At 38.6% G+C, this 12,568-nt stretch overlaps 2 long non-coding RNA genes across 2 annotated transcripts in view; one reads left to right on the top strand and one right to left on the bottom strand.

Annotated features, from left to right (window-relative positions):
- The first annotated feature begins 1,749 nt into the window (after positions 1-1,749).
- Positions 1,750-12,568, top strand: part of LOC130919452 (uncharacterized) — a 37,134-nt gene continuing 26,315 nt past the window's right edge. Inside the window, exon 1 of the long non-coding RNA XR_009063961.1 lies at positions 1,750-1,978. This is a non-coding gene — a long non-coding RNA (uncharacterized LOC130919452). The remainder of the gene's footprint in view (positions 1,979-12,568) is intronic.
- The window catches only part of LOC130919453 (uncharacterized), a 32,735-nt gene continuing 26,121 nt past the window's right edge, over positions 5,955-12,568 (bottom strand). The window contains exon 3 of the long non-coding RNA XR_009063962.1: positions 5,955-8,273. This is a non-coding gene — a long non-coding RNA (uncharacterized LOC130919453). The remainder of the gene's footprint in view (positions 8,274-12,568) is intronic.

Below are 12,568 nucleotides of genomic sequence, written 5' to 3' on the forward strand. Positions count from 1 at the left end.
ATAAAAATGTAAACACACATTGCCTACCTTTGCAAGAACGATGGTGTTGCCGTTTGTGACGGTCATAATATGCAGGTCCTGCACCCATCCGCAGCAAAACTGTTCGTAGCTTTGTCGTGATTTGTCGTTTCGGAATTGCTGATGAGTGAAGTAACTAACACCAAACACTAAATACAGCATGATGTCCATTTCGCGTAGTGGTGGAAGCTTGTCGACATCTTTATTCCATTTGTGTTCGGCTTGCTCGTAAGGGTCAACATTGTTCACATCCTTAAGTTTGCTCACATATCTGCCCTTCGCCGTGGTAACAAGTTTGTCTCTGTATCGAACTGGCAAGTTTTCCTTACTTTTTTCCATCTTTGGCACTGGTAGTTGAATTGTATTTGCTGTTAAGTTTAAGTGTCCCGTGATGCAGACGTGCTTCCAATATGGCTGCGTTGTCGCAAATCTCGCATGATCCCGTGCTGCTGTGACGTAAACGCTCGAGCTTACGGTATTGATACAAGTTTCGTTAACGATACGGCACTAAAATGTCATCCTTGGTACTGGGGAGTACTAGGAAATAATCCCTACCATCAATGAGTTTATCACCAGGAGACGTCCAATCCATTTGATCTGGGAACGTTCGTTCCTTAGCTGCTAACCCTCCCACTTCTAATGGATTGCACGTCTAGCGCTGTCAAAGGCCGACAGTGAATTAAGCAGCATCTGACCAAGCCATGATAGCAATTACTTTATAGCCAAGTGAGTATAATGTAATTTAGTGTTGAAATAAATTGAATGTTTTCAAAAAAATTGGTTATTGGCCGATACCACACAGTCGGAATCGGTATCGGGAGTTTCCCCCTTTTTTCTACAATAAAAATATTATAGATTTTTTTTGAGAAAAAGAAATTAAAAGACGATATTTAGTTTTTTCCTTTATCTTTAAAGTTGAAAAAATTTGAATGCAATTTGAAAATTAAATGTTCTAATACAAATCATTTTTAAATAAAGAAAATAAATCACAAGAATACTGCTTTTTTTAGTTGATTAATTAAAAAAAAAAAAAAATTGATAGTTTTTTCCTAGTTTAATTTGAAAATAAATGCTTTAAACCTTTAATTAAAAAAAAAGTTTAAAAAATTAAAAATGAAAATATATATTTTAAACTTTTAAATAATAGATTTTTTTTTAACTAAAAACAATACGTTATTTTACATTTACGAAATAAATAAAAAATATTCTGTTTTCTCCCTTTTACTTTAATATACTGTTACTTTTTAAAATAAACTACATAGATAGAATATACATTGTTTTTTGTTTTTTTTTATTTATTGATTTAAAAAAATAAAATTTCAAATTGATGTTTGAAAAATGGTATCGACAATAAGTTAAACAGTGCCTGACATAGCCATTATAGCAATGACTTCACTTTCAAATGAATATGGAGCAATTTAGTATTTAAAAAAAAAAACTGAAATGTTGGAATGGGTATCAAGAGCCAAAAAAAAATGGTGTCGGTGCAACACTACTCAGAAGCACAAATTTGTAGGGAAACATTCAAACTGTGTGGATGTACCAACTTTACATAAAATGGCATGCAAATAAAAACACGGAATCCATTTAATTACATTTTATTAAAATTAATTGAATGGTTCATTTTAAACTAAGTTCACTCATCAAAAACTCACATTAAAGACAATAATTAAAATATACACACATATCCCCCCTTGAGAAGGTTGTACTTGGTCCAACCCAGGTGAGACTTCCTGTATTTGAATCATTTACTTCCTGTTTGAAGCCTTTTGCCAGATGCAGCCTAAAAGGATACCAACCTTAATATTCACTTTGAAAATAATGATTATTGGTTCTTGCTAATTACAATTAAATTGATTGCCTCAAAAAACAATAATACAGGACCTCGATGGAAGCTACAGTGGACAAAAGGAGAAGAAAAGGAAAACTCCTGCCCATTGTGGTGCGGCCATTTTATCAGGTAGGCCACTCTAAGTCGATCATAGAGCTTGATTGTTGGCTGGTTGAAAATCAAACCAAGATTAAGATATATTGTTATGATGTTATTGTATTGTTTTTTCCCTGTAATGGTGTTGAAACAGTTTACAGTAAATTTGTACATACAAAGTCATAATATATCAATACGACCATTTTTCATGTTGTTATCTTAAAGTGATAGACCGCTACCATGTATATGGCGGAAAACACAGTCAAGACTGAAAAAGCAGTTTCTGCTCTTGCACTCCTCTTTAAAAGAAACTGCTGTATTTTAAGCCAAAACAACTATTGTGTTTGATAGAACAATATGTCTATATGCTGCCATAGCAGATTCATGGCGCATGAAGCCCCCAAACTATTTTTCATTTGTCCGTTTTACCCTGAAAACATCCGTTTACAGACGTCGCGCAACCGCTTTTGTTTCAACCCAGCCATAAAACGAAGGTAATTAATTATATTTATTAGTCAAAATGTCTGTCGTTTTTAGCTTAGAATCATTAATTGATGTCTCATATTTCGTTTGAAAAAAAAAAAAAAAAGACTTTAAAAAATTACTCACATATTTTAAAAATTTAAACAAATTACGTCATAATGAAAAAAATGGCGTCTGTAAAAAAGTCACAGATATCTACCTCATAACTATATCTTAATTGTATTTTTTTTTTGTTACTGTCACATTTTCTCCGATATGTTAGGTGATAAATAATCGTTCCAAACAACGAAAAAATGAAAAAACATTTTTTTAAGGGTAAATATATGAAAAAGAACAGCTCGACCACTCCTTGATGTTTGCGATTTCTGCATCGCGACCTTTGTTATATGACCATGTTTCACCCTTAAAATTCCCCAAAAATCCAGCTTTGGCCCTTCACAGCTGTGTCTTGACACTCAGTGAAACATGATATGTGGATTTTTTGGATCAAAACAAGATAAGTACGCGATAATATCTCGTTAAAGTCATCGCGTCTGTATTTCTGCTCTCGCGGATTCTCACCTCCAGGTAGGGTTTTGCTGTTTAAAAAAAAAATTTTTTTTTTCAAAAATGCCCTCCTGTTCAAAATTTTTCTTCCCCCAGAAAATTGAGATTTTAAGCTTTCCAATGATGTTTCACACATGCATATCGGACAATTTGGAAAGTTGGCCAAACTGGGAGTCTCAGAGCGGAACTTCAAGTCACCTGAGTGTTTTCCGCCATATCTCAATGGAAAGCGTCTTGTTTAACCCTTGAACACCTGGATCTATTTTATCCGAATTTGCATGCCTTTGATGTTGCCTTTATATTTCAAAGAAAAAAATGTTCACAATGGTCTGGTTGGGTCCCCTTTTTCAGGACACCATAAATACGGTGGGGCAAATAAGTATTTTGTCAACCACCAATTGTGCAGGTTCTCCTACTTGAAAAAATTAGAGAGCCCTGTAATTGTCAACATGGGTAAACCTCAACCATTAGAGACAGAATGTAAAAAAAAAAATAAAACAGAAAATCACATTGTTTGGTTTTTAAAGAATTTATTTCCAAATTAGAGTGGAAAATGAGAATTTGGTCATCTACAAACAAGCAAGATTTCTGGCTGTCAAAGAGGTCTAACTTCTTCTAACGAGGCTCCACTCGTTACCTGTATTAATGGCACCTGTTTTAACTCATTATCGATATAAAAGACACCTGTCCATGACCTCAGTCAGTCACACTCCAAACTCCACTATGGCCAAGACCAAAGAGCTGTCGAAGGACACCAGAGACAAAATTCCCTCAATATGGGCCTTCATGCAAGATCTCACCCCGTGGCGTCAAAATGATAACAAGAACGGTGAGCAAAAATCCCAGAACTACATGGGGGGACCTAGTGAATGACCTACAGAGAGCTGGGACCACAGTAACAAAGGCTACTATCAGTAACACAATGCGCTGCCAGGGACTCAAATCCTGCACTGCCAGACGTGTCCCCCTGCTGAAGCCAGTACATGTCCAGGCCCGTCTGCGGTTCACTAGAGAGCATTTAGATGATTCAGAAGAGGACTAGGAGAATGTGTTATGGTCAGATGAAACCAAAATAGAACTTTATGGTAGAAACACAGGTTCTCGTGTTTGGGGGAGAAAGAATACTCAATTGCATCCGAAGAACACCATACCCACTGTGAAGCATGGGGGTGGAAACATCATGCTTTGGGGCGTTTTTTCTGCAAAGGGACCAGGACAACTGATCTGTGTAAAGGAAAGAATGAATGGAGCCATGTATCAAGAGATTTTGAGTGAAAATCTCCTTCCATCAGCAAGGGCATTGAAGATGAGACGTGGCTGGGTCAATCAGCATGACAATGATCCCAAACACACAGCCAGGGCAACAAAGGAATGGCTTCGTAAGAAGCATTTCAAGGTCCTGGAGTGGCCTAGCCAGTCTCCAGATCTCAACCCCATAGAAAATCTGTGGAGGGAGTTGAAAGTCTGTGTTGCCCAATGAAAGCCCCAAAACCTCACTGCTGTAGAGGAGATCTGCATGGAGGAATGGGCCAAAATACCAGTAACAGTGTGTGAAAAGCTTGTGAAGAGCTACAGAAAACGTTTGGCCTCCATTTTTGCCAACAAAGGGTACATTACAATGTACTGAGATTAACTTTTGGTATTGACCAAATGCTTATTTTCCACCATGATTTGCAAATAAATTCTTTAAAAATCAAACAATGGGATTTTCTGTTTTTTTTCCCCCACATTCGGTGTCTCATGGTTGAGGTTTACCCATGTTGACAATTACAGGCCTCTCTAATGTTTTCAAGTGGGAGAACTTCCACAATTAGTGGTTGACTAAATACTTATTTGCCCCAATGTAAATGCAAAATGTTAGCTATCGTGCTGCTCATCAATGGAATTACCCGGTAGAGACTGACTGACCTTCCTGAGGATAAATATAGTCAACATCTTCCGGGTCACTACACAATATTTGTTTAACGATTTTTTATTTGAATATGAGAAATGAAATAACAAATCATTACCCGTGTTCTGATTTTGGAATGAACGAATGATACACGGATAGTATAAAAATCATGCTATCACAATTAAAGATGCACCGATACCGATACTAGTATCGGCGGGGGGGGGGGGGCGATCCGTCCCGAAATGGTGGTATCAATATCGGCGAGTACTAACAAAGAGGGCGCCGATACCATTTACCGGTCTAGTATTATAACACTTGAAAGCAGACTTTTTTTTTTTCCTACCGAAGCTCACTACACTGTCTGTTGTGTGATGACACCTGCTCACTTCGGATGCCAAGCAGCTAACGCGATTGGCCAGCTCCAGACCAATGAGTGCGGGCCAATAGCCGCTGTTAAGCAATGCCAGAGAAGCTTTTTTATATGTAGGAAAAACAAACTACTACTCATTTTATAATCTCCGTCGATTAAAATGGCTGCATGCAAGATTTGCAACCTGAAGTTTAAAGAGGTGGTGTTAAATTGACAAAACATATGAAGATGAAACGTGAATGAACACAAAGATTTTGAGGCTACAACAGCTGCAATTGCTACCAAGAGAAAGGGGCTGGACCGGAGCAACAAACCCTGGTCAGCTCACCTCGTCTGCTTTACTTTTATTGTCTTTTACTGGAGGAAATGCCTTAGTAATTTGAGACCTGTTTCAAAAATTGCTTTGGAAGCAAGCAAAGTAAGCTAAGCTAAGTGGCTAAGTGTGTGTTGCTGCTGGTGCACAGAGAGGGAGGCTAATAGAAAGACAGGATGCTGTGGTCAATTATTATTACTTATAATTTCATGAAAGTTGCACTGTTTGGCCTTTGAGAGCTAAAACTCAGGGTTTAAAAAAAGTTTTGTCATTATTTATTAATTGTATTTTTACTTTCTTACTGTTGGGCTAGTATTATACATGTTTTAATTTCACGAATTTAGCACTATTTTGGCCTTTGAGAGCCAAAGGTTTATTTAACTATTGTCACTAGAGATGTCCCGATCGATCGGGTCCGATCACGTCATTTTAAAAGTATCGGAATTGGCAAAAAAATATCGAACATGCCTTTTTTTAATATATATGTATTTTTCAATTACATCGTTTTCTAATTGTATTTAATTTGTATTTAACATAATATGTTACACTCACCCAGAGTCTTTAGTTTAGGCTTAAGGTAGGGTTATCAAATTCATCCCTTTGACGGCGGTAATTAATTTTTAAAAAATTTATCACGTTAAAATATTTAACGCAATTGACGCATGCGCTGCACGACCCACTCACGCATTGTCGCGTTCAATCTGTAATGGCGCCGTTTTACCTATATATAGAGCTAAATGGCAGCGTAAAATGAGTCGAGTGAATTTTGGCAGCCTTTGGAGCCTTTTTTTAATTGGCTAAAGCCTTACAATCCCTCTCCCTACAATTAGAAATATCATGTGGGGGAGAAATGTGGGCAATGTGGGGAAGAAAGGTAGTAATTGATCTTTTTCTTAACACCCTATGTTATTCCCCAGCACAGAGAAGATATATCAATTGGTGCCACTATGCACAGTCATGGTTGCACTTCCCATCATGCATTTGGGCAGAACAGTTATGTGGCTACAGTTTCATTTACTAAAAGCTCAACAAATACACTAGATGGCAATATGTAGTCACAATATACAAAGTCACATTTATCCTTTAAGAATTACAAGTCTTTCTATCCGTGGATCCCTCTCACAGAAAGAATGTTAATAATGTAATTGCCATCTTGAGGATTTATTGTCATAATAAACAAATACAGTACTTATGTACTTTATGTTGAATATATATATTCGTCCGAGTTTTATTCATTTTTTTCTTAATGCATTGCCATAATGTATATGATCGGGAAAAATTATCGGGAATGATTGGAATTGAATCGGGAGCAAAAAAAAAAAGCGGATCGGGAAATATCGGGATCAGCGGATACTCAAACTAAAACGATCGGGATCGGATCGGGAGCAAAAAAACATGATCGGAACAACCCTAATTGTCACCCATAACAGGTATGCAATAAAAAGTTCAACTGGGTTCACTTCATATCTATTATATATACAGTTTATATAATTTCAAACAAAGTGGTATCGGTATGGTATCGGTATCTGCCGATACTGCACAGCAAGGTATCGGTATTGGGGCCAAAAAATTGTATCGCTGCAACACTAATCATAATCGTAAAAATCAAACTAGTATCAGTATCGGTGCAAAACCGGCATTGGTGCAACACTGTTATAAGCAAAGACAATGTGTAAAAAAAAAATTGTTTTCACTCATTTTTGAACTAGCAATGTTTCCAGTGCACATAATACTGCCGATTTTCGACCTCTCTAACGAACTAGTACAATATTCTTAACACGAGAAGTCCCAGAGAATTCTGGTACTCCTACTAGTCCCAAACAATGGCCGATATGGCCTCTCCCCCGGAAAACCCAAAAATGACCAACCCAAGGTGGCAAAAATTACCCAAGTGCTTTTGAATTGGAAAGTCGTTGTCGGACAGACAACAGCCATTCATATGGAAATGCAACCACTAGACACACATTAACTTCAGAAACAATGACCACAATCCATACTCCATGCCCCTGATTCAGTCCTTCTAAACTATAGACACAATTCCTGCTTTACACTCAAATTGCAGTTCTAAAATGCTTTTTTTTTTTTTTTTTCTTCAAAACAATGTACACATTTGGGCCATTCTTTCTGTCGTTATGTGTGGAGTATAGGAGAAGTGAATTAAAAAATGTGTAAAAAGTGTCAAACTCCATAAATAAATGTAATTAAATAAATGTAGCTTGACTTTAACTGACACAAACTATCACATGAGTCATGGAGGAAAGGCCAAATCGGCCATTGCTCGGGAATATTAGGAGTGTTTGTCTTGGGAAAGGCCAAGTCGGCCTCTACTGGGTTTTCTAATGCTCAATGCTCTCTTTTTCTCTCATTTGTCACGCGTGTGCGGAAAACTTGGGTATATTGTCAGCGGCGTGTCACCTTTGGCCGCCTCAAAGCCGCACGAAACAAACCAGAGAGCAAGCAATTTTATTGTTCACTGCTATCTTTAATTGCGATGAAAGGGGATTATGTAGATTTGCGCTAAGCCTCCCTGACAGGACACATTTGGACGTGAAAGAGGGCCGCGCTGGAGGAGTACGTGTCGCTGGCGGGGGCTTAACGCGGGGTACGTCTTCCCAATATGAAAAAAAAAATGGAGAGAGAGAAGAAGGGTAATCCCGGAGTCGAGGGATCCCTCATTTAGCCTCTCAGCCGCAGATGATGGCTCCAATTATAGCCTTTTGCTCTCCTGCAAGACAAAGAGCAACGCTGTGTGACTAAATGTCATAAAGATACTGCGGCGCCGTTATCGCTTACACTCTCAGTGCTGCTCCAGCAGTCTAAAGAGGAGACGTAGCAACATAAAGAGGCAACTTTATTGCATTCAAAAGGACAATATGCTTACATGTAGTGCTGTGCGATATGGAACAAAATCTCCTATCATACAGGATATTTTAAATCATCACCAGATCATTAGCTGCTAGCCTCACCCTGTCAAAATGGTTTAGGCTCAGGGAGCCCCCCGCTCTGGTCTCTGGTTCTTGATTGTGTCGAGACTTCCAACTCCCTCTTCGCGTGCTCGCCTAGAGAGCGCTATACTCTGCTTGGGCTCGGGCAGCCACGCGCTCCGAAAGTTTCTCACCACTGGAGGCTGGCCGATCGGTGAAGACAATCAATCAAGCTGTCGTGTGTGACATGAGTCGAGGTAGTTTTGTGTGATTTTTCGTGTTTGAAAGGCGAGGAAGAGACTTTGAAGGGCCGTTTGGTTCAGGTTAGCATGTAGCCTAGCTCTCACGTTTCCTGTTTTGTTTACGCCAGTGTTGTTTTTGGCAGCCATTTTAATTTTTGTCTTAGCCTTTTGGGCGAAAATACTTATTAGTCTTAGTCATATTATAGTCATTTCAAAATTTGCTTGTTTTAGTCGACAATTCTCATAATGTTTTCGTGTATAAACTTCAAAAAAATAAATAAAAGGTTTCCAACAATTTCGAATGAGCATGACGGACGAGCGCATAACTGTAGAGTGTACAAGGACATCAACATTTTCATGATGATAATACTACAGACTAGGGGTGTGACAAAATATCGAAATGGTGATAAATCGTGATACTTTGTATCCCAAAAGGTTATCGATATGCTCCTGCCAAGAATTGAGATATCGTTTTAAAAAGGTGTCAACGCTTACTGAGGGAATTTTGATGTCTTCTTCAGGCAATCATCTTTGTAAATCTCACTGGAACGGCACCAAACAAAAGTTCCAGCATCATCACCTTGTCAAGAATCTGCATTGGACAAGGTGATGATGCTGGAACTTTTGTTTGGTGCCGTTCCAGTGAGATTGGAACAGCACCAAACAAAACGCCACTGGGGGCTGGCCGATCGGTGAAGACAATCAATCAAGCCGTCGTGTGTGACATGAGTCGGGGTAGTTTTGTGTGAATTTTCGTGTTCGGAAGGCGAGGAAGAGACTTGGAAGAGCCGCTTGGTTCAGGTTAGCATGTAGCCTAGCTCTCACGCCTCCTGTTTTGTTTACGCCAGTGTGGTTTTGGCAGCCGTTTTAATTTTTGTCTTAGCCCTTTGGACGAAAATACTTATTAGTCTTAGTCATATTTTAGTCATTTCAAAATTTGCTTGTTTTAGTCGACAATTCTCAAAATGTTTTTGTGTATAAACTTCAAAAAAATAAATAAAAGGTTTCCAACAATTTCGAATGAGAATGACAGACGAGCGTGTAACTGTAGAGTCTACAAGGGCATCAATATTTTCATGATGATAATACTACAGACTAGGGGTGTGACAAAATATCAAAATGGTGATAAATCGTGATACTTTGTATCCCAAAAGGTTATCGATATGCTCCTGCCAAGAATCGAGATAGTGTTTTAAAAAGGTGTCAATGTTTACTGAGGGAATTTTGATGTCTTCTTCAGGCAATCATCTTTGTAAATCTCACTGGAACGGCACCAAACAAAAGTTCCAGCATCATCACCTTGTCAAGAATCTGCATTGGACAAGGTGATGATGCTGGAACTTTTGTTTGGTGCCGTTCCAGTGAGATTGGAACGGCACCAAACAAAACGCCACCGGGGGCTGGCCGATCGGTGAAGACAATCAATCAAGCCGTCGTGTGTGACATGAGTTGGGGTAGTTTTGTGTGATTTTTCGTGTTTGGAAGGCGAGGAAGAGACTTGGAAGAGCCGCTTGGTTCAGGTTAGCATGTAGCCTAGCTCTCACGCCTCCTGTTTTGTTTACGCCAGTGTGGTTTTTGGCAGCCGTTTTAATTTTTGTCTTAGCCCTTTGGACGAAAATACTTATTAGTCTTAGTCATATTTTAGTCATTTCAAAATTTGCTTGTTTTAGTCGACAATTCTCATAATGTTTTCGTGTATAAACTTCAAAAAATAAATAAAAGGTTTCCAACAATTTCGAATGAGCATGACGGACTAGCGCGTAACTGTAGAGTCTAAAGGACATCAACATTTTCAAGATGATAATACTACAGACTAGGGGTGTGACAAAATATCGAAATGGTGATAAATCGTGATACTTTGTATCCCAAAAGGTTATCGATATGCTCTTGCCAAGAATCGAGATAACGTTTTAAAAAGGTGTCAATGTTTACTGATGGAATTTTGATGTCTTCTTCAGGCAATCATCTTTGTAAATCTCACTGGAACGGCACCAAACAAAAGTTCCAGCATCATCACCTTGTCAAGAATCTGCATTGGACAAGGTAATGATGCTGGAACTTTTGTTTGGTGCCGTTCCAGTGAGACTTTAAATGGCCCAAAATTACCTAATTGCCTGGCATTGACTGCCACTGACAGCCATAGACGTTCAATCCGTTTGAAGTGGGAGGGATGGCAGCGAATGAATGAATTTTCATTCGCTGCCACCCTCCCAGTTCAAATGGATTGGACGTCTACTAGTGATAACCTAATTCCAATTCACACTAGAAGCTTGTTTTTCTGTTAGTTTTTTGTAGAATATCCTAGAATGACTTCCTGACGAATGTATCGATAATCGTTGTATCGCCATATTGTCAGATCATCGTTATCGTGAGCTTTGTTTCGCAAATCGTATCGTATCGTGAGGTACCAAGAGGTTCCCACTCCTACTACAGACGCTCAGCAGGAAAACAGCACCTTATTTGCAATTACAACCCCTAGCAAAAAGTATGGAATCACCAGTCTTGGACCAGCACTCACACAGACATTTTATCTTGTAGAATAAACTCAGATAAAAAGCTTGAAGAAAATAATGAATTAGTTCAAAATAGCAACTCTTTAGCATTCAGAAACACTAAAAGAAATGAATAAAAAATTGCGGTGGTCAATAAACGTTCATTTTATGGAGCAAGTGCAGGGAAATATATATGGAATCACTCCATTTTGAAGGAAAAAATATGGAATCATGAGAAACAAACAAAGAAATAACAATCAAAACACATCTCTGGTATTTAGTAGCAACACTTATGGCTTTTATGACAGCTTACAGTCTCTGAGGCATGGACTTGATGAGTATTCTTCATCAGTTTGGTGCCAACTCTCTTATATTGCAGTTGCCAGATCATCCTTGCAGGTCAGAGCCTTGCTGTGGACCATTTTTTTCAGTTTTCACCACAGGTTATCAATAGGGTTGAGATGTGGGCTATTTGCAGGCCACCACAGGTTATCAATAGGGTTGAAATCTGTGCTATTTGCAGGCCATGACATTGACTGGATGAGTCTTTCTCCATGGAATGCCTTAACAGTTTTAGCTCTGTGGCATGACGCATTGTCATCTTGGAAAATGACAAACATATTTTCAATTGAAGGGGTAAGAAAGCTGTCTAAAATTTCAATGTAAACTTGTGCATTTATTGAAGATTTAACCACAGCCATCTCCCCAGTGCCTTTGCCTGACATGCCGCGCCATATCATCAAGGACTGAGGGGAATTTTGATGTCTTCTTCAGGCAGTCATCTTTGTGAATCTCACTGGAACAGCACCAAACAAAAGTTCCAGCGTCATCAGCTTGTCCAATGCAGATTCTTTACTCTTGACACCTTGTCCAATGCAGATTCTTGACTCTTGACCACCACAATGTTTTTATTCATTTCTTTTAGTGTTTCTGAATGCTAAAGAGTTGCACTTTTGAACTAATTCATTATTTTTTTCAAGCTTTTTAGCTGAGTTTGTTCTAAATAATAAAATGTCTGAGTGCTCATCCGAGACTGGTGATTCCATACTTTTTGCTAGGGGTTGCAGTTAAACCCACCTGAACGCCACAAACTGTAAATGGAATGTTTACCAAGAGTTTAAGAAGATACTAAGTCAACGCGCTAAATGCTAATGCTAACGCGAGCGCTATGCTAACGCTACAAGTTAGTTTAGTGTGTGATGATCCCTCAGCACAGACCTTTAAAGGCTAAAGCAACATGGCATATCTAGCCAAGATAATTAAGCAAATGCCTACCAAGCGGCACATGACGTCACATTAGTGATACGACCAAACACTGTTAAATGCGTGCTAACTACACATAAAATAAGAAAATATTACACA

This window comes from Corythoichthys intestinalis, chromosome 7, assembly GCF_030265065.1.
Source record: "Corythoichthys intestinalis isolate RoL2023-P3 chromosome 7, ASM3026506v1, whole genome shotgun sequence".
Taxonomy (NCBI): Eukaryota; Metazoa; Chordata; class Actinopteri; order Syngnathiformes; family Syngnathidae; genus Corythoichthys; species Corythoichthys intestinalis.